Source organism: Gorilla gorilla, chromosome 18 (genome assembly GCF_029281585.2).
Source record: "Gorilla gorilla gorilla isolate KB3781 chromosome 18, NHGRI_mGorGor1-v2.1_pri, whole genome shotgun sequence".
In the NCBI taxonomy this organism is placed as follows: domain Eukaryota; kingdom Metazoa; phylum Chordata; class Mammalia; order Primates; family Hominidae; genus Gorilla; species Gorilla gorilla.
This window is the reverse complement of record NC_073242.2, coordinates 123,007,057-123,033,253: the sequence shown is the minus strand read 5'-3', so window position 1 is coordinate 123,033,253 and position 26,197 is coordinate 123,007,057.

Here is a 26,197-nt window from a genome sequence, read left to right as displayed (position 1 = left end):
CATGGAAATATCTACACCGCCATCTGTATGAACATATAAATATCTACACTGCCATCTGTATTAAGGAAATATCTAAACCGCTATCTGTATAAACAAGGAAATATCTACACCGCTGCCTGTATAAACAAGGAAATATCAGCACCGCTATCTGTATGAAGAGGGAAATATCTACACCGCTATCTGTATGAACATGGAAATATCTACTCCGCTGTCTGTATGAACATGGAAATAGCTGCACCGATATCTGTATGAACATGAATATATCTACACAGCCATCTGGATGAACATGGAAATATCTACACCGCTATCTGTGTAAACATGCATAGATCTTCACCGCTATCTGTATAAACATGGAAATATCAGCACCGCTATCTGCATGAACATGGAAATATCTACACCGCCATCCGTATGAACATGGAAATATCTACACCGCTATCTGTATGAACATGGAAATATCTACACCGCTATCTGTATGAACATGGAAATATCTACACCGCTATCTGTTTGAACATGGAAATATCTACACCGCTGTCTGCATGAAAATGGAAATATCTACACAGCTATCTGCATATACATGGAAATATCTACACAGCTATCTCTTTACACATGGAAATAACTACACCGCTATCTGTATAAACATGGAAATATCTACACCGCTACCTGTATAAACATGGAAATATCAGCACCGCTATCTGTATGAACATGGAAATATCTACACCGCTATCTCTATGAACATGGAAATAGCTACACTGCTATCTGTATGAACATGGAAATAGCTACACCGCTATCTGTATGAACATGGAAATATCTACACCACTATCTGTATGAACATGGAAATATCTACACCGCTATCTGTATGAACATGGATATATCTACACAGCTATCTGGATGTACATGGAAATATCTACACCGCTATCTGCAGGAACATGGAAATATCTAAACCGCTATAAGCATGAAAATGGAAATATCTACACAGCTATCTGCATATACATGGATATATCTACACAGCTATCTCTTTACACATGGAAATAACTACACCGCTATCTGTATGAACATGGAAATATCTGCACCGCCATCTGTATGAACATATAAATATCTACACCACCATCTGTATTAAGATGGAGATATCTACACCGCTATCTGTATAAACATGGAAATATCTACACCGCTATCTGTATAAACATGGAAATACCTACACCGCTATCTGTATAAACATGGAAATATCAGCACCGCTCTCTGTATGAACATGGAAATATCAGACCCTCTATCTGTATGAACATGGAAGTATCTACACCGCTATCTCTATGAACATGGAAATATCTACACCGCTATCTGTTTGAACATGGAAATAACTAAACCGCTATCTGCATGAAAATGGAAATATATACACAGCTATCTGCATATACATAGAAATATCTACACAGCTATCTCTTTACACATGGAAATAAATACACCGCTATCTGTATGAACATGGAAATATCTTCACCGCCATCTGTATGAACATGGATATATCTACACATTCATCTGGATGAACATGGAAATATCTACACCGCTATCTTTATGAACATGGAAATATCTACACCGCTATCTGTGTAAATATGCATACATCTTCACCGCTATCTGTATAAACATGGAAATATCTACACTGCTATCTGTATGAACATGGAAATATCTACACCGCTATCTGCTTGAACATGGAAATAACTACACCGCTATCTGCATGAAAATGGAAATATCTACACTGCTATCTGCATATACATGGAAATATCTACACAGCTATCACTTTACACATGGAAATAACGACAACGCTATCTGTATGAACATGGAAATATCTACACCGCCATCTGTATGAACATGGAAATATCTGCACCGACATCTGTATGAACATATAAATATCTACACTGCCATATGTATAAAGATGGAGATATCTACACCGCTATCTGTATAAACATGGAAATATCTACACCGCTATCTGTATAAACATGGAAATATCTACACCGCTATCTGTATAAACATGGAAATATCAACACCGCTACCTGTATAAACATGGAAATATCAGCACCGCTATCTGTATGAACATGGAAATATCAGCCCCTCTATCTGTATGAACATGGAGATATCTACACGGCCATCTGTATGAACATGGATATATCTACACAGCCATCTGGATGAACATGGAAATATCTGCACCGCTATCTGTATGAACATGGAAATATCTACACCGCTATCTGTATGAACATGGAAATATCTACACCGCTATCTGTATGAACATGGATATATCTTCACTGCCATCTGCACGAACATGGATATATGTACAGAGCCATCTGGATGAACATGGAAATATCTGCACCGCCATCTGTTTGAACATATAAATATCTACACCGCCATCTGTATTAAGATGGAGATATCTACACCGCTATCTGTATAAACCTGGAAATATCTACACTGCTATCTGTATAAACATGGAAATATCTACACCGCTACCTGTATAAACATGGAAATATCAGCACCGCTGTCTGTAGGAACATGGAAATATCTACACCGCTATCTGCATGAAAATGGAAATATCTACACTGTTATCTGCATATACATGGAAATATCTACACAGCTATCTCTTTACACATGGAAATAACTACACCGCTATCTGTATGAACATGGATATATCTACACAGCCCTCTGGATGAACATGGAAATATCCACACCGCTATCTGTGTAAACATGCATACATCTTCACCGCTATCTGTATAAACATGGAAATATCTACACAGCTATCTGTATGAACATGGAAATATCTACACCGCTATCTGTTTGAAGATGGAAATATCTACACCGCTATCTGCATGAAAATGGAAATATCTACAAAGCTATCTGCATATACATGGAAATATCTACACAGCTATCTCTTTACACATGGAAATAACTACACCGCTATCTGTATGAATATGGAAATATCTACACCACCATCTGCAAGAACATGGAAATATCTGCACCGCCATCTGTATGAACATATAAATATCTACACCGCCATCTGTATTAAGAAGGAAATATCTAAACCGCTATCTGTATAAACTAGGAAATATCTACACCGCTGCCTGTATAAACGTGGAAATATCAGCACCGCACTCTGTATGAAAATGGAAATATCTACACCGCTATCTGTATGAACATGCAAATATCTACACTGCTATCTATATGAACATGGAAATAGCTACACCATTATCTCTATGAAAATGGAAATAGCTACACCGCTATCTGTATGAACATGGAAATATCTACACCGCTATTTGTATGAACATGGATATACCTACACCGCTATCTGTTTGGACATGGAAATATCTACACCGTTATCTGTATGAACATGGAAATAGCTACACCGTTATCTGTATAAACATGGAAATATCTGCACCGCTATCGGTATGAACATGGAAATATCTACACCGCTATCTGTATGAACATGGAAATACCTACACCGCTATCTGTTTGGACATGGAAATATCTACACCGCTATCTGTATGAACATGGAAATACCTACACCGCTATCTGTATGAACAAGGAAATATCTACACCGCTATCTGTTTGAACATGGAAATATCTACACCGCTATCTGCATGAAAATGGAAATATCTACACTGCTATCCGTATATACATTTAAATATCTACACAGCTATCTCTTTACACATAGAAATAACTACACCGCTATCTGTATGAACATGGAAATATCTACACCGCTATCTGTATGAACATGGAAATATCTGCATCGCCATCTGTATGAACATATAAATATCTACACCGCCATCTGTATTAAGATGGAGATATCTACACCGCTATCTGTTTAAACATGGAAACATCTGCACCGCTATCTGTATAAACATGGAAATATCTACACCACTACGTGTATAAACATGGAAATATCAGCACCGCTATCTGTATGAAAATGGAAATATCTACAAAGCTATCTGAATGAACATGGAAAAATCTACACCGCTATCTGTTTGAACATGTAAATATCTACACCGCTATCTGCATGAAAATGGAAATATCTACAAAGCTATCTGCATATACATGGAAATATCTACACAGCTATCTCTTTACACATGGAAATAACTACACCGCTATATCTATAAACATGGAAATATCTACACCGCCATCTGTATGAACATGGAAATATCTGCACCGCCATCTGTATGAACATATAAATATCTACACCGCCATCTGTATTAAGAAGGAAATATCTAAACCGCTATCTGTATAAACCTGGAAATATCTACACCGCTGCCTGTAAAAACATGGAAATATCAGCACCGCTATCTGTATGAACATGGGAATATCTACACCGCTATCTGTATGAACATGGAAATATCTACACTGCTATCTGTATGAACATGGAAATAGCTACACCGTTATCTGTATGAACATGGAAATAGCTACACCACTATCTGTATGAACATGGAAATATCTACACCGCTATCTGTATGAACATGGATATATCTACACAGCCATCTGGATGAACATGGAAATATCTACACCGCTATCTGTATGAACATGGAAATATGTACACTGCTATCTGTATGAACATGGATATATCTACACAGCCATCTGGATGAACATGGAAATATCTACACCGCTATCTGTGTAAACATGCATAGATCTTCACCGCTGTCTCTATAAACATGGAAATATCTACACCGCTATCTGTATGAACATGGAAATGTCCACACCGCTATCTGTATGAACTTGGAAATATCTACACCGCTATCTGTTTGAACATGGAAATATCTACACCGCTATCTGCATGAAAATGGAAATATCTACACTGCTATCTGCATATACATTTAAATATCTACACAGCTATCTCTTTACACATGGAAATAACTACACCGCTTTCTGTATGAACATGGAAATGTCTACACCGCCATGTGTATGAACACGGAAATATCTGCACCGTCATCTGTAAGAACATATAAATATCTACACCGCCATCTCTATTAAGATGGAGATATCTACACTGCGATCTGTATAAACATGGAAATATCTACACCGCCATCTGTATGAACATATAAATATCTACACTGCCATCTATATTAAGGAAATATCTAAACCGCTATCTGTATAAACAAGGAAATATCTACACCGCTGCCTGTATAAACAAGGAAATATCAGCACCGCTATCTGTATGAAGAGGGAAATATCTACACCGCTATCTGTATGAACATGGAAATATCTACACCGCTGTCTGTATGAACATGGAAATAGCTGCACCGATATCTGTATTAACATGGATATATCTACACAGCCATCTGGATGAACATGGAAATATCTACACCGCTATCTGTGTAAACATGCATAGATCTTCACCGCTATCTGTATAAACATGGAAATATCAGCACCGCTATCTGCATGAACATGGAAATATCTACACCGCCATCTGTATGAACATGGAAATATCTACACCGCTATCTGTATGAACATGGAAATATCTACACCGCTATCTGTATGAACATGGAAATATCTACACCGCTATCTGTTTGAACATGGAAATATCTACACCGCTGTCTGCATGAAAATGGAAATATCTACACAGCTATCTGCATATACATGGAAATATCTACACAGCTATCTCTTTACACATGGAAATAACTACACCGCTATCTGTATAAACATGGAAATATCTACACCGCTACCTGTATAAACATGGAAATATCAGCACCGCTATCTGTATGAACATGGAAATATCTACACCGCTATCTCTATGAACATGGAAATAGCTACACTGCTATCTGTATGAACATGGAAATAGCTACACCGCTATCTGTATGAACATGGAAATATCTACACCACTATCTGTATGAACATGGAAATATCTACACCGCTATCTGTATGAACATGGATATATCTACACAGCTATCTGGATGTACATGGAAATATCTACACCGCTATCTGCACAAACATGGAAATATCTAAACCGCTATAAGCATGAAAATGGAAATATCTACACAGCTATCTGCATATACATGGAAATATCTACACAGCTATCTCTTTACACATGGAAATAACTACACCGCTATCTGTATGAACATGGAAATATCTGCACCGCCATCTGTATGAACATATAAATATCTACACCACCATCTGTATTAAGATGGAGATATCTACACCGCTATCTGTATAAACATGGAAATATCTACACCGCTATCTGTTTGAAGATGGAAATATATACAACGCTATCTGCATGAAAACGGAAATATCTACACAGCTATCTGCATATACATGGAAATATCTACACAGCTATCTCTTTACACATGGAAATAACTACACCGCTATCTGTATGAACATGGAAATATCTACACCGCCATCTGTCTGAACATGGAAATATCTACACCGCTATCTGTATGAACATGGAAATATCTACACCGCTATCTGTATGAACATGGATATATCTACACAGCCATCTGGATGAACATGGAAATATCTACACCGCTATCTGTGTAAACATGCATACATCTTCACCACTATCTGTATAAACATGGAAATATCTGCACCGCTATCGGTATGAACATGGAAATATCTACACCGCTATCTGTATGAACATGGAAATACCTACACCGCTATCTGTTTGGACATGGAAATATCTACACCGCTATCTGCATGTAATTGGAAATATCTACACTGCTATCTGCATATACATTTAAATATCTACACAGCTATCTCTTTACACATGGAAATAACTACAACACTCTCTGTATGAACATGGAAATAACTACACCGCCATCTGTATGAACATGGAAATATCTGCACCGCCGCCTGTATATACATGGAAATATCAGCAGCGCTATCTGTAGGAACATGGAAATATCTACACCGCTATCTGTATGAACATGGAAATATCTACACCGCCATCTGTATGATCATGGAAATATCTGCACCGCCATCTGTATGAACATATAAATATCTACACCGCCATCTGTATTAAGATGGAGATATCTACACCGCTATCTGTATATACATGGAAATATCTACACCGCTATCTGCATAAACATGGAAATATCTACACCGCTATCTGTAAAAACATGGAAATATCTACACCGCTACCTGTATAAACATGGAAATATCAGCACCGCTATCTGTATGAACATGGAAATATCTACACCGCTATCTGTATGAAGATGGAAATATCTACACCGCTATCTGTATGAACATGGAAATATCTACACCGCTATCTGTATGAACATGGAAATATCTACACCGCTATCAGTATGAACAAGGAAATATCTACACCGCTATCTGTATGAACATGGATATATCTACACAGCACTCTGGATGAACATGGAAATATCCACACCGCTATCTGTGTAAACATGCATACATCTTCACCGCTACCTGTATAAACATGGAAATATCTACACCGCTATCTGTATGAACATGGAAATATCTACACCGCTATCAGTATGAACAAGGAAATATCTACACCGCTATCTGTATGAACATGGATATATCTACACAGCACTCTGGATGAACATGGAAATATCCACACCGCTATCTGTGTAAACATGCATACATCTTCACCGCTACCTGTATAAACATGGAAATATCTACACCGCTATCTGTATGAACATGGAAATATCTACACCGCTATCTGTTTGAAGATGGAAATATATACACCGATATCTGCATGAAAACCGAAATGTCCACACAGCTATCTGCATATACATGGAAATATCTACACAGCTATCTCTTTACACATGGAAATAACTACACCACTATCTGTTTGAACATGGAAATATCTACACGGACATCTGTATGAACATATAAATATCTACACCGCCATCTGTATTAAGACGGAGATATCTACACTGCTATCTGAATAAAGATGGAAATATCTACACCGCTATCTGTATAAACATGGAAATATCTACACCGCTATCTGTATAACCATGGAAATATCTACACCGCTACCTGAATAAACATGGAAATATCAGCACCGCTATCTGTATGAACATGGAAATATCTACACCGCTATCTGCATGAAAATGGAAATATATACACAGCTATCTGCATATACATGGAAATATCTACACAGCTATCTCTTTACACATGGAAATAACTACACCGCTATCTGTATGAACATGGAAATATCTTCACCGCCATCTTTATGAACATGGATATATCTACACAGCCATCTGGATGAACATAGAAATATCTACACCGCTGTCTGTATGAACATGGAAATATCTACACCGATATCTGTGTAACCATGAATACATCTCCACCGCTATCTGTATAAACATGGAAATAACTACACAGCTGTCTGTATGAACATGGAAATATCTACACCGCTATCTGTTTGAACATGGAAATATCTACACCGCTATCTGCATGAAAATGGAAATATCTACACAGCGATCTGCATATACATGGAAATATCTACAAAGTTATCTCTTTACACATGGAAATAAGTACAGCGCTATTTCTATAAACATGGAAATAGCTACACTGCCATCTGTATGAACATGGAAATATCTACACCGCTATCTGTATGAACATGGGAATATCTACACCGCTATCTGTATGAACATGGATATATCTACACAGCCCTCTGATTGAACATGGAAATATCCACACCGCTATCTGTGTAAACATGCATACATCTTCACCGCTATCTGTAGAAACATGGAAATATCTACACCGCTATCTGTATGAACATGGAAATATCTACACCGCTATCTGTTTGAAGATGGAAATATATACACCGCTATGTGCATGAAAATGGAAATATCTACACAGCTATCTGCATATAGATGGAAATATCTACACAGCTATCTCTTTACACATGGAAATAACTACACCACTATCTGTATGAACATGGAAATATCTACACCGCCATCTGTATGAACATGGAAATATCTGCACCGCCATCTGTATGAACATATAAATATCTACACCGCCATCTGTATTAAGATGGAGATATCTACACAGCTATCTGAATAAACATGGAAATATCTACACCGCTATCTGTATAAACATGGAAATATCTACACCGCTATGGGTATAACCATGGAAATATCTACACCGCTACCTGTATAAACATGGAAATATCAGCACCGCTATCTGTTTGAACATGAAAATATCTACACCGCTATCTGTATGAACATTGAAATATCTACACCGCTATCTGTATGAACATGGAAATATCTACAAAGCTATCTGAATGAACATGGAAAAATCTACACCGCTATCTGTTTGAACATGTAAATATCTACACCGCTATCTGCATGAAAATGGAAATATCTACAAAGCTATCTGCATATACATGGAAATATCTAAACAGCTATCTCTTTACACATGGAAATAACTACACCGCTATATCTATAAACATGGAAATATCCACACCGCCATGTGTATGAATATGGAAATATCTGTACCGCCATCTGTATGAACATACAAATATCTACACCGCCATCTGTATTAAGACGGAGATATCTACACTGCTATCTGAATAAAGATGGAAATATCTACACCGCTATCTGTATAAACATGAAAATATCTACACCGCTATCTGTATAACCATGGAAATATCTACACCGCTACCTGAATAAACATGGAAATATCAGCACCGCTATCTGTATGAACATGGAAATATCTACACCGCTGCCTGTATAAACATGGAAATATCAGCACGGCTATCTGTATCAACATGGAAATATCTACACAGCTATCTATATGAACATGGAAATAAATACACTGCTATCTGTATGAACATGGAAATATCTACACCGTTATCTGTATGAACATGGAAATAGCTACACCACTCTCTGTATGAACATGGAAATATCTACACCGCTATCTGTATGAACATGGATATATCTACACAGCCATCTGGATGAACATGGAAATATCTACACCGCTATCTGTATGAACATGGAAATATCTACACCACTATCTGTATGAACATGGATATATCTACACAGCCATCTGGATGAACATGGAAATATCTACACTGCTATCTGTGTAAACATGCATAGATCTTCACCGCTACCTCTATATACATGGAAATAGCTACACCGCTATCTGTATGAACATGGAAATATCCACACCGCTATCTGTATGAACATGGAAATATCTACACCGCTATCTGTTTGAATGTGGAAATATCTACACCGCTATCTGCATGAAAATGGAAATATCTACACTGCTTTCTGCATATACATTTAAATATCTACACAGCTATCTCTTTACACATGGAAATAACTACACCGCTATCTGTATGAACATGGAAATATCTACACAGCCATCTGGATGAACATGGAAATATCTACACCGCTATCTGTATGAACATGGAGATAGCTACGCCGCTATTAGTATGAACATGGAAATGTCTACACCGCTATCTGTATGAACATGGAAATATCTACACCGCTATCTGTATGATCATGGAAATATCTTCACCGCCATCTGTATGAACATGGATATAACTACACAGCCATCTGGATGAACATGGAAATAGCAACACCGCTATCTGTATGAACATGGAAATATCTACACCACTATCTGTATGAACATGGAAATATCTACACCGCTGTGTGAATGAACATGGAAATATCTACACCGCTATCTGTATGAACATGGAAATATCTACTCCGCTATCTGTATGAACATGGAAATAGCTACACCGCTATCTGTATGAACATGGATATATCTACACAGGCATCTGGATGGACATGGAAATATCTACACCGCTATCTGTATGAACATGGAAATATCTACACCGCTATCTGGATGAACATGGAAATATCTACACCGCTATCTGTATGAACATGGAAATATCTACACCGCTATCTGTTTGAACATGGAAATATCTACACCGCTATCTGCATGAAAATGGAAATATCTACACTGCTATCTGCATATACATTTAAATATCTACACAGCTATCTCTTTGCACATGGAAATAACTACACTGCTATCTGCATGAACATGGAAATATCTACACGGCCATCTGTATGAACATGGAAATATCTCCACCGCCATCTGTATGAACATATAAATATCTACACCGCAATCTGTATTAAGATAGCGATATCTCCACTGCTATCTGTATAAACATGGAAATATCTACACCACTACCTGTATAAACATGGAAATATCAGCACCGCTATCTCTATGAACATGGAAATATCTTCACCGCCATCTGTATGAACATGGAAATATCTACACCGCTATCTCTATGAACATGGAAATATCTAAACCGCTATCTGTACGAACATGGAAATAGTTACACCGCTATCTGTTTGAACATGGAAATATCTACACCGCTGTCTGCATGAAAATGGAAATATCTACACAGCTATCTGCATATAAATGGAAATATCTACACAGCTATCTCTTAACACATGGAAATAACTACACCGCTATCTCTATAAACATGGAAATATCTACACCGCTATCTGTATGAACATGGAAATATCTGCACCGCCATCTGTATGAACACATAAATATCTACACCGCCATCTGTATTAAGATGGAGATACCTACACCGCTATCTGTATAAACATGGAAATATCTACACCGCTATCTGTATAAACATGGAAATATCTACACCGCTATCTGTATAAACATGGAAATATCAGCACCGCTATCTGTATGAACATGGAAATATCAGCCCCTCTATCTGTATGAACATGGAAGTATCTACACCGCTATCTGTATGAACATGGAAATATCAACACCGCAATCTGTATGAACACGGAAATATCTACACCGCTATCTGTTTGAACATGGAAATATCTTCACCGCTATCTGTATGAACACGGAAATATCTACACCGCTATCTGTTTGAACATGGAAATATCTACACCGCTATATGCATGAAAATGGAAATATATACACAGCTATCTGCATATACATGGAAATATCTACACAGCTATCTCTTTACACATGGAAATAACTACACCGCTATCTCTATGAACATGGAAATATCTTCACCGCCATCTTTATGAACATGGATATATCTACACAGCCATCTGGATGAACATGGAAATATCTACACCGCTGTCTGTATGAACATGGAAATATCTACACCGATATCTGTGTAACCATGAATACCTCTCCACCGCTATCTGTATAAACATGGAAATAACTACACAGCTGTCTGTATGAACATGGAAATATCTACACCGCTATCTGTTTGAACATGGAAATATCTACACCGCTATCTGCATGAAAATGGAAATATCTACACAGCGATCTGCATATACATGGAAATATCTACAAAGTTATCTCTTTACACATGGAAATAAGTACAGCGCTATTTCTATAAACATGGAAATAGCTACACTGCCATCTGTATGAACATGGAAATATCTACACCGCTATCTGTATGAACATGGGAATATCTACACCGCTATCTGTATGAACATGGATATATCTACACAGCCCTCTGGATGAACATGGAAATATCCACACCGCTATCTGTGTAAACATGCATACATCTTCACCGCTATCTGTAGAAACATGGAAATATCTACACCGCTATCTGTATGAACATGGAAATATCTACACCGCTATCTGTTTGAAGATGGAAATATATACACCGCTATGTGCATGAAAATGGAAATATCTACACAGCTATCTGCATATAGATGGAAATATCTACACAGCTATCTCTTTACACATGGAAATAACTACACCACTATCTGTATGAACATGGAAATATCTACACCGCCATCTGTATGAACATGGAAATATCTGCACCGCCATCTGTATGAACATATAAATATCTACACCGCCATCTGTATTAAGATGGAGATATCTACACCGCTATCTGAATAAACATGGAAATATCTACACCGCTATCTGTATAAACATGGAAATATCGACACCGCTATGGGTATAACCATGGAAATATCTACACCGCTACCTGTATAAACATGGAAATATCAGCACCGCTATGTGTTTGAAAATGAAAATATCTACACCGCTATCTGTATGAACATTGAAATATCTACACCGATATCTGTATGAACATGGAAATATCAACAAAGCTATCTGAATGAACATGGAAAAATCTACACCGCTATCTGTTTGAACATGTAAATATCTACACCGCTATCTGCATGAAAATGGAAATATCTACAAAGCTATCTGCATATACATGGAAATATCTAAACAGCTATCTCTTTACACATGGAAATAACTACACCGCTATATCTATAAACATGGAAATATCCACACCGCCATGTGTATGAATATGGAAATATCTGTACCGCCATCTGTATGAACATACAAATATCTACACCGCCATCTGTATTAAGAAGGAAATATCTAAACCGCTATCTGTATGAACCTGGAAATATCTACACCGCTGCCTGTATAAACATGGAAATATCAACACCGCTATCTGTATGAACATGGAAATATCTACACTGCTATCTGTATGAACATGGAAATAGTTACACCGTTATCTGTATGAACATCGAAATAGCTACACCACTATCTGTATGAACATGGAAATATCTACACCGCTATCTGTATGAACATGGATATATCTACACAGCCATCTGGATGAACATGGAAATATCTACACCGCTATCTGTATGAACATGGAAATATGTACACCGCTATCTGTATGAACATGGATATATCTACACAGCCATCTGGATGAACATGGAAATATCTACACCGCTATCTGTGTAAACATGCATTGATCTTCACCGCTATCTCTATAAACATGGAAATATCTACACCGCTATCTGTATGAACATGGAAATATCCACACCGCTATCTGTATGAACATGGAAATATCTACACCGCTATCTGTTTGAACATGGAAATATCTACACCACTATCTGTATGAAAATGGAAATATCTACACTGTTATCTACATATACATTTAAATATCTACACAGCTATCTCTTTACACATGGAAATAACTACACCGCTATATGTATGAACATGGAAATATCTACACGGCCATCTGAATGAACACGGAAATATCTGCACCGCCATCTGTAAGAACATATAAATATCTACACCGCCATCTGTATTAAGATGGAGATATCTACACTGCTATCTGTATAAACATGGAAATATCTAAACCTCCATCTGTCTGAACATATAAATATCTACACCGCCATCTGTATTAAGAAGGAAATATCTAAACCGCTATCTGTATAAATATGGAAATATCTACACCGCTGCCTGTATAAACAAGGAAATATCAGCACCGCTATCTGTATGAACATGGAAATATCTTCACCGCTATGTGTGTAAACATGCATAGATCTTCACCGCTATCTGTATAAACATGGAAATATCTACACCGCTATCTGTATGAACATGGAAATATCTAAACCGCTATCTGTATGAACATGGAAATATCTACACCGCTATCAGTATGAACAAGGAAATATCTACACCGCTATCTGTATGAACATGGATATATCTACACAGCCCTCTGGATGAACATGGAAATATCCACACCGCTATCTGTGTAAACATGCATACATCTTCACCGCTATCTGTATAAACATGGAAATATCTACACCGCTATCTGTATGAACATGGAAATATCTACACCGCTATCTGTTTGAAGATGGAAATATATACACCGCTATCTGCATGAAAACGGAAATATCTACACAGCTATCTGCATATACATGGAAATATCTACACAGCTATCTCTTTACACATGGAAATAACTACACCGCTATCTGTATGAACATGGAAATATCTACACCGCCATCTGTCTGAACATGGAAATATCTACACCGCTATCTGTATGAACATGGAAATATCTACACCGCTATCTGTATGAACATGGATATATCTACACAGCCATCTGGATGAACATAGAAATATCTACACCGCTATCTGTGTAAACATGCATACATCTTCACCACTATCTGTATAAACATGGAAATATCTGCACCGCTATCGGCATGAACATGGAAATATCTACACCGCTATCTGTATGAACATGGAAATATCTACACCGCTATCTGTTTGAACATGGAAATATCTACACCGCTGTCTGCATGAAAATGGAAATATCTACACAGGTATCTGCATATATATGGAAATATCTACACAGCTATCTCTTAACACATGGAAATAACTACACCGCTATCTCTATAAACATGGAAATATCTACACCGCTATCTGTATGAACATGGAAATATCTGCACCGCCATCTGTATGAACATATAAATATCTACACCGCCATCTGTATTAAGAAGGAAATATCTAAACCGCTGTCTGTATGAACTTTGAAATATCTACACCGCTATCTGTATGAACATGGAAATATCTACACCGCTATCTGTGTAAACATGCATACATCTTCACCGCTATCTGTATAAACATGGAAATGTCTACAAGGCTATCTGTATGAACATGGAAATATCTACACCGCTATCTGTACAAAAATGGAAATATCTAAACCGCTATCTGCATGAAAATAGAAATATCTACACAGCTATCTGCATATACATGGAAATATCCACACAGCTATCTCTTTACACATGGAAATAACTACACCGCTATCTGTATGAACAAGGAAATATCTGCACCGCCATCTGTATGAACACATAAATATCTACACCGCCATCTGTATTAAGATGGAGATAGCAACACCGCTATCTGTATAAACATGGAAATATCTACACCGCTATCTGTATTTACATGGAAATATCTACACCGCTATCTGTATAATCATGGAAATATCAGCACCGCTATCTGTATGAATATGGAAATATCAGCCCCTCTATCTGTATGAACATGGAAGTATCTACACCGCTATCTGTATGAACATGGAAATATCTACACCGCGATCTGTATGAATACGGAAATATCTACACCGCTATCTGTTTGAACATGGAAATATCTACACCGCTATCTGTATGAACACGTAAATATCTACACCGCTATCTGTTTGAACATGGAAATATCTAAACCGCTATCTGCATGAAAATGGAAATATATACACTGCTATCTGCATATTCATTTAAATATCTGCACAGCTATCTCTTTACCCATGGAAATAACTACACCGCTATCTGTTTGAACATGGAAATATCTACACCGCCATCTGTATGAACACGGAAATATCTGCACCGCCATCTGTATGTACATATAAATATCTACACCGCCATCTGTATTAAGATGGAGATATCTACACTGCTATCTGTATAAACATGGAAATATCTACACCGCCATCTGTATTAAGAAGGAAATATCTAAACCGCTATCTGTATAAACATGGAAATATCTACACCGCTGCCTGTATAAACAAGGAAATATCAGCACCGCTATCTGTATGAACATGGAAATATCTACACCACTATCTGTATGAACATGGAAATATCTACACCGCTATATGTATGAACATGGAAATAGCTACACCGCTATCTGTGTGAACATGGATATATCTACAAAGCCATCTGGATGAACATGGAAATATCTACACCGCTATCTCTGTAAACATGCATAGATCTTCACCGCTATCTGTATAAACATGGAAATATATACACCGCTATCTGTATGAACATGGAAATATCTACACCACTATCTGTATGAACATGGATATATCTACACAGACATCTGGATGAACATGGAAATATCTACACCACTATCTGTATGAACATGGAAATATCTACACCGCTATCTGTGTAAACATGCATACATCTTCACCGCTATCAGTATAAACATGGAAATATCTACACCGCTATCTGTATGAACATGGAAATATCTACACCGGTATCTGTATGAACATGGATATATCTACACAGCCCTCTGGATGAACATGGAAATATCTACACCTCTATCTGTGTAAACATGCATACATCTTCACCGCTATCTGTATAAACATGGAAATATCTACACCGCTATCTGTATGAATATAGAAATATCTACACCGCTATCTGTATGAACATGGAAATATCTACACCGCTATCTGTTTGAACATGGAAATATCTACACCGCTATCTGCATGAAAATGGAAATATCTACACTGCTATCTGCATATACATGGAAATATCTACACAGCTATCTCTTTACACATGGAAATAACAACACCGCTATCTGTATGAACATGGAAATATCCACACCGCCATCTGTATGAACATGGAAATATCTGCACCGCCATCTGTATGAACATATAAAGATCTACACCGCCATCTGTATTAAGATGGAGATATCTACACCGCTATCTGTATAAACATGGAAATATCTACACCGCTATCTGTATAAACATGGAAATATCTACACCGCTATCTGTATAAACATGGAAATATCTACACCGCTACCTGTATAAACATGGAAATATCAGCACCGCTATCTGTATGAACATGGAAATATCTGCACCGCTATCTGTATGAACATGGAAATATCTACACCGCTATCTGTATGAACATGGAAATATCTACACCGCTATCAGTATGAGCAAGGAAATATCTACACCGCTATCTGTATGAACATGGATATATGTACACAGCCCTCTGGATGAACATGGAAATATCCACACCGCTATCTGTGTAAACATGCATACATCTTCACCGCTATCTGTATAAACATGCAAATATCTACACCGCTATCTGTATGAACATGGAAATATCTACACCGCTATCTGTTTGAACATGTAAATATCTACACCGCTATCTGTATGAACATGGAAATATCTACACCGCTATCTGTATGAACATGGAAATATCTACTCCGCTATCTGTATGAACATGGAAATATCTACACCGCTATCTGTATGAACATGGATATATCTACACAGCCATCTGGATGGACATGGAAATATCTAGTCCGCTATATGTATAAACATGGAAATATCTACACCGCTATCTGTATGAACATGGAAATATCTACACCGCTATCTGTATGAACATGGAAATATCTACACAGCTATCTGCATATACAAGGAAATATCTACACAGCTATCTCTTAACACATGGAAATATCCACCGCTATCTCTATAAACATGGAAATATCTACACCGCTATCTGTATGAACATGGAAATATCTGCACCGCCATCTGTATGAACATATAAATATCTACACCGCCATCTGTATTAAGAAAGAAATATCTAAACTGCTATCTGTATGAACATTGAAATATCTACACCGCTATATGTATGAACATGGAAATATCTACACCGCTATCTGTGTAAACATGCATACATCTTCACCGCTATCTGTATAAACATGGAAATGTCTTCAAGGCTATCTGTATGAACATGGAAATATCTAAACCGCTATCTGCATGAAAATAGAAATATCTACACAGCTGTCTGCATATATATGGAAATATCTACACAGCTATCTCTTTACACATGGAAATAACTACACCGCTATCTGTATGAACATGGAAATATCTGCACCACCCTCTGTATGAACACATAAATATCTACACCGCCATCTGTATTAAGATGGAGATACCTACACCGCTATCTGTATAAACATGGAAATATCTACACCGCTATCTGTATAAACATGGAAATATCTAAACCGCTATCTGTATAAACATGGAAATATCAGCACCGCTATCTGTATGAACATGGAAATATCAGCCCCTCTATCTGTATGAACATGGAAGTATCTACACCGCTATCTGTATGAACATGGAAATATCAACACCGCAAACTGTATGAACACGCAAATATCTACACCGCTGTCTGTTTGAACATGGAAATATCTTCACCGCTATCTGTATGAACACGGAAATATCTACACCGCTATCTGTTTGAACATGGAAATATCTACACCGCTATCTGCATGAAAATGGAAATATATACACAGCTATCTGCATATACATGGAAATATCTACACAGCTATCTCTTTACACATGGAAATAACTACACCGCTATCTGTATGAACATGGAAATATCTTCACCGCCATCTTTATGAACATGGATATATCTACACAGCCATCTGGATGAACATGGAAATATCTACACCGCTGTCTGTATGAGAATGGAAATATCTACACCGATATCTGTGTAACCATGAATACATCTCCACCGCTATCTGTATAAACATGGAAATATCTACACAGCTGTCTGTATGAACATGGAAATATCTACACCGCTATCTGTTTGAACATGGAAATATCTACACCGCTATCTGCATGAAAATGGAAATAGCTACACAGCGATCTGCATATACATGGAAATATCTACAAAGTTATCTCTTTACACATGGAAATAAGTACAGCGCTATTTCTATAAACATGGAAATAGCTACACTGCCATCTGTATGAACATGGAAATATCTACACCACAATCTGTATGAACATGGGAATATCTACACCGCTATCTGTATGAACATGGATATATCTACACAGCCCTCTGGATGAACATGGAAATATCCACACCGCTATCTGTGTAAACATGCATACATCTTCACCGCTATCTGTAGAAACATGGAAATATCTACACCGCTATCTGTATGAACATGGAAATATCTACACCGCTATCTGTATGAACATGGAAATATCTGCACTGCCATCTGTATGAACATATAAATATCTACACCGCCATCTGTATTAAGATGGAGATATCTACACGGCTATCTGAATAAACATGGAAATATCTACACCGCTATCTGTATAAACATGGAAATATCTACACCGCTATGGGTATAACCATGGAAATATCTACACCGCTACCTGTATAAACATGGAAATATCAGCACCGCTATCTGTATGAACATGAAAATATCTACACCGCTATCTGTATGAACATGGAAATATCTACAAAGCTATCTGAATGAACATGGAAAAATCTACACCGCTATCTGTTTGAACATGTAAATATCTACACCGCTATCTGCATGAAAATGGAAATATCTACAAAGCTATCTGCATATACATGGAAATATCTACACAGCTATCTCTTTACACATGGAAATAACTCCACCGCTATATCTATAAACATGGAAATATCTACACCGCCATGTGTATGAACATGGAAATATCTGCACCGCCATCTGTATGAACATATAAATATCTACACCGCCATCTGTATTAAGAAGGAAATATCTAAACCACTATCTGTATGAACCTGGAAATATCTACACCGCTGCCTGTATAAAGATGGAAATATCAACACTGCTATCTCTATGAACATGGAAATATCTACACTGCTATCTGTATGAACATGGAAATAGTTACACCGTTATCTGTATGAACATCGAAATAGCTACACCACTATCTGTATGAACATGGAAATATCTACACCGCTATCTGTATGAACATGGATATATCTACACAGACATCTGGATGAACATGGAAATATCTACACCGCTATCTGTATGAACATGGAAATATGTACACCGCTATCTGTATGAACATGGATATATCTACACAGCCATCTGGATGAACATGGAAATATCTACACCGCTATCTGCGTAAACATGCATAGATCTTCACCGCTATCTCTATAAACATGGAAATATCTACACCGTTATCTGTATGAACATGGAAATATCCACACCGCTATCTGTATGAACATGGAAATATCTACACCGCTATCTGTTTGAACATGGAAATATCTACACCGCTATCTGTATGAAAATGGAAATATCTACAATGTTATCTACATATACATTTAAATATCTACACAGCTATCTCTTTACACATGGAAATAACTACACCGCTATATGTATGAACATGGAAATATCTACACGGCCATCTGTATGAACACGGAAATATCTGCACCGCCATCTGTAAGAACATATAAATATCTACACCGCCATCTGTATTAAGATGGAGATATCTACACTGCTATCTGTATAAACATGGAAATATCTAAACCTCCATCTGTCTGAACATATAAATATCTACACCGCCATCTGTATTAAGAAGGAAATATCTAAACCGCTATCTGTATAAACATGGAAATATCTACACCGCTGCCTGTATAAACAAGGAAATATCAGCACCGCTATCTGTATGAACATGGAAATATCTTCACCGCTATGTGTGTAAACATGCATAGATCTTCACCGCTATCTGTATAAACATGGAAATATCTACACCGCTATCTGTATGAACATGGAATTATCTAAACCGCTATCTGTATGAACATGGAAATATCTACACCGCTATCAGTATGAACAAGGAAATATCTACACCGCTATCTGTATGAACATGGATATATCTACACAGCCCTCTGGATGAACATGGAAATATCCACACCGCTATCTGTGTAAACATGCATACATCTTCACCGCTATCTGTATAAACATGGAAATATCTACACCGCTATCTGTATGAACATGGTAATATCTACACCGCTATCTGTTTGAAGATGGAATTATATACAACGCTATCTGCATGAAAACGGAAATATCTACACAGCTATCTGCATATAGATGGAAATATCTACACAGCTATCTCTTTACACATGGAAATAACTACACCGCTATCTGTATGAACATGGAAATATCTACACCGCCATCTGTCTGAACATGGAAATATCTACACCGCTATCTGTATGAACATGGAAATATCTACACCGCTATCTGTATGAACATGGATATATCTACACAGCCATCTGGATGAACATGGAAATATCTACACCGCTATCTGTGTAAACATGCATACATCTTCACCACTATCTGTATAAACATGGAAATATCTGCACCGCTATCGGTATGAACATGGAAATATCTACACCGCTATCTGTATGAACATGGAAATACCTACACCGCTATCTGTTTGGACATGGAAATATCTACACCGCTATCTGCATATACAAGGAAATATCTACACAGCTATCTCTTAACACATGGAAATATCCACCGCTATCTCTATAAACATGGAAATATCTACACCGCTATCTGTATGAACATGGAAATATCTGCACCGCCATCTGTATGAACATATAAATATCTACACCGCCATCTGTATTAAGAAAGAAATATCTAAACTGCTATCTGTATGAACATTGAAATATCTACACCGCTATATGTATGAACATGGAAATATCTACACCGCTATCTGTGTAAACATGCATACATCTTCACCGCTATCTGTATAAACATGGAAATGTCTTCAAGGCTATCTGTATGAACATGGAAATATCTAAACCGCTATCTGCATGAAAATAGAAATATCTACACAGCTGTCTGCATATATATGGAAATATCTACACAGCTATCTCTTTACACATGGAAATAACTACACCGCTATCTGTATGAACATGGAAATATCTGCACCACCCTCTGTATGAACACATAAATATCTACACCGCCATCTGTATTAAGATGGAGATACCTACACCGCTATCTGTATAAACATGGAAATATCTACACCGCTATCTGTATAAACATGGAAATATCTACACCGCTATCTGTATAAACATGGAAATATCAGCACCGCTATCTGTATGAACATGGAAATATCAGCCCCTCTATCTGTATGAACATGGAAGTATCTACACCGCTATCTGTATGAACATGGAAATATCAACACCGCAAACTGTATGAACACGGAAATATCTACACCGCTATCTGTTTGAACATGGAAATATCTTCACCGCTATCTGTATGAACACGGAAATATCTACACCGCTATCTGTTTGAACATGGAAATATCTACACCGCTATCTGCATGAAAATGGAAATATATACACAGCTATCTGCATATACATGGAAATATCTACACAGCTATCTCTTTACACATGGAAATAACTACACCGCTATCTGTATGAACATGGAAATATCTTCACCGCCATCTTTATGAACATGGATATATCTACACAGCCATCTGGATGAACATGGAAATATCTACACCGCTGTCTGTATGAGAATGGAAATATCTACACCGATATCTGTGTAACCATGAATACATCTCCACCGCTATCTGTATAAACATGGAAATATCTACACAGCTGTCTGTATGAACATGGAAATATCTACACCGCTATCTGTTTGAACATGGAAATATCTACACCGCTATCTGCATGAAAATGGAAATAGCTACACAGCGATCTGCATATACATGGAAATATCTACAAAGTTATCTCTTTACACATGGAAATAAGTACAGCGCTATTTCTATAAACATGGAAATAGCTACACTGCCATCTGTATGAACATGGAAATATCTACACCACAATCTGTATGAACATGGGAATATCTACACCGCTATCTGTATGAACATGGATATATCTACACAGCCCTCTGGATGAACATGGAAATATCCACACCGCTATCTGTGTAAACATGCATACATCTTCACCGCTATCTGTAGAAACATGGAAATATCTACACCGCTATCTGTATGAACATGGAAATATCTACACCGCTATCTGTATGAACATGGAAATATCTGCACTGCCATCTGTATGAACATATAAATATCTACACCGCCATCTGTATTAAGATGGAGATATCTACAAGGCTATCTGAATAAACATGGAAATATCTACACTGCTATCTGTATAAACATGGAAATATCTACACCGCTATGGGTATAACCATGGAAATATCTACACCGCTACCTGTATAAACATGGAAATATCAGCACCGCTATCTGTATGAACATGAAAATATCTACACCGCTATCTGTATGAACATGGAAATATCTACAAAGCTATCTGAATGAACATGGAAAAATCTACACCGCTATCTGTTTGAACATGTAAATATCTACACCGCTATCTGCATGAAAATGGAAATATCTACAAAGCTATCTGCATATACATGGAAATATCTACACAGCTATCTCTTTACACATGGAAATAACTCCACCGCTATATCTATAAACATGGAAATATCTACACCGCCATGTGTATGAACATGGAAATATCTGCACCGCCATCTGTATGAACATATAAATATCTACACCGCCATCTGTATTAAGAAGGAAATATCTAAACCACTATCTGTATGAACCTGGAAATATCTACACCGCTGCCTGTATAAAGATGGAAATATCAACACCGCTATCTCTATGAACATGGAAATATCTACACTGCTATCTGTATGAACATGGAAATAGTTACACCGTTATCTGTATGAACATCGAAATAGCTACACCACTATCTGTATGAACATGGAAATATCTACACCGCTATCTGTATGAACATGGATATATCTACACAGCCATCTGGATGAACATGGAAATATCTACACCGCTATCTGTATGAACATGGAAATATGTACACCGCTATCTGTATGAACATGGATATATCTACACAGCCATCTGGATGAACATGGAAATATCTACACCGCTATCTGCGTAAACATGCATAGATCTTCACCGCTATCTCTATAAACATGGAAATATCTACACCGTTATCTGTATGAACATGGAAATATCCACACCGCTATCTGTATGAACATGGAAATATCTACACCGCTATCTGTTTGAACATGGAAATATCTACACCGCTATCTGTATGAAAATGGAAATATCTACAATGTTATCTACATATACATTTAAATATCTACACAGCTATCTCTTTACACATGGAAATAACTACACCGCTATATGTATGAACATGGAAATATCTACACGGCCATCTGTATGAACACGGAAATATCTGCACCGCCATCTGTAAGAACATATAAATATCTACACCGCCATCTGTATTAAGATGGAGATATCTACACTGCTATCTGTATAAACATGGAAATATCTAAACCTCCATATGTCTGAACATATAAATATCTACACCGCCATCTGTATTAAGAAGGAAATATCTAAACCGCTATCTGTATAAACATGGAAATATCTACACCGCTGCCTGTATAAACAAGGAAATATCAGCACCGCTATCTGTATGAACATGGAAATATCTTCACCGCTATGTGTGTAAACATGCATAGATCTTCACCGCTATCTGTATAAACATGGAAATATCTACACCGCTATCTGTATGAACATGGAATTATCTAAACCGCTATCTGTATGAACATGGAAATATCTACACCGCTATCAGTATGAACAAGGAAATATCTACACCGCTATCTGTATGAACATGGATATATCTACACAGCCCTCTGGATGAACATGGAAATATCCACACCGCTATCTGTGTAAACATGCATACATCTTCACCGCTATCTGTATAAACATGGAAATATCTACACCGCTATCTGTATGAACATGGTAATATCTACACCGCTATCTGTTTGAAGATGGAAATATATACAACGCTATCTGCATGAAAACGGAAATATCTACACAGCTATCTGCATATAGATGGAAATATCTACACAGCTATCTCTTTACACATGGAAATAACTACACCGCTATCTGTATGAACATGGAAATATCTACACCGCCATCTGTCTGAACATGGAAATATCTACACCGCTATCTGTATGAACATGGAAATATCTACACCGCTATCTGTATGAACATGGATATATCTACACAGCCATCTGGATGAACATGGAAATATCTACACCGCTATCTGTGTAAACATGCATACATCTTCACCACTATCTGTATAAACATGGAAATATCTGCACCGCTATCGGTATGAACATGGAAATATCTACACCGCTATCTGTATGAACATGGAAATACCTACACCGCTATCTGTTTGGACATGGAAATATCTACACCGCTATCTGCAAGTAATTGGAAATATCTACACTGCTATCTGCATATACATTTAAATATCTACACAGCTATCTCTTTACACATGGAAATAAGTACAGCGCTATTTCTATAAACATGGAAATAGCTACACTGCCATCTGTATGAACATGGAAATATCTACACCACAATCTGTATGAACATGGGAATATCTACACAGCTATCTGTATGAACATATAAATATCTACACCGCCATCTGTATTAAGATGGAGATATCTACACTTCTATCTGTATAAACATGGAAATATCTACACCGCCATCTGTATGAACACATAAATACGCCGCCATCTGTATTAAGAAGAAATATCTAAACCGCTATCTGTATAAACATGGAAATATCTACACCGCTGCCTGTATATACATGGAAATATCAGCAGCGCTATCTGTAGGAACATGGAAATATCTACACCGCTATCTGTATGAACATGGAAATATCTACACCGCCATCTGTATGAACATGGAAATATCTGCACCGCCATCTGTATGAACATATAAATATCTACACCGCCATCTGTATTAAGATGGAGATATCTACACCGCTATCTGTATATACATGGAAATATCTACACCGCTATCTGTATAAACATG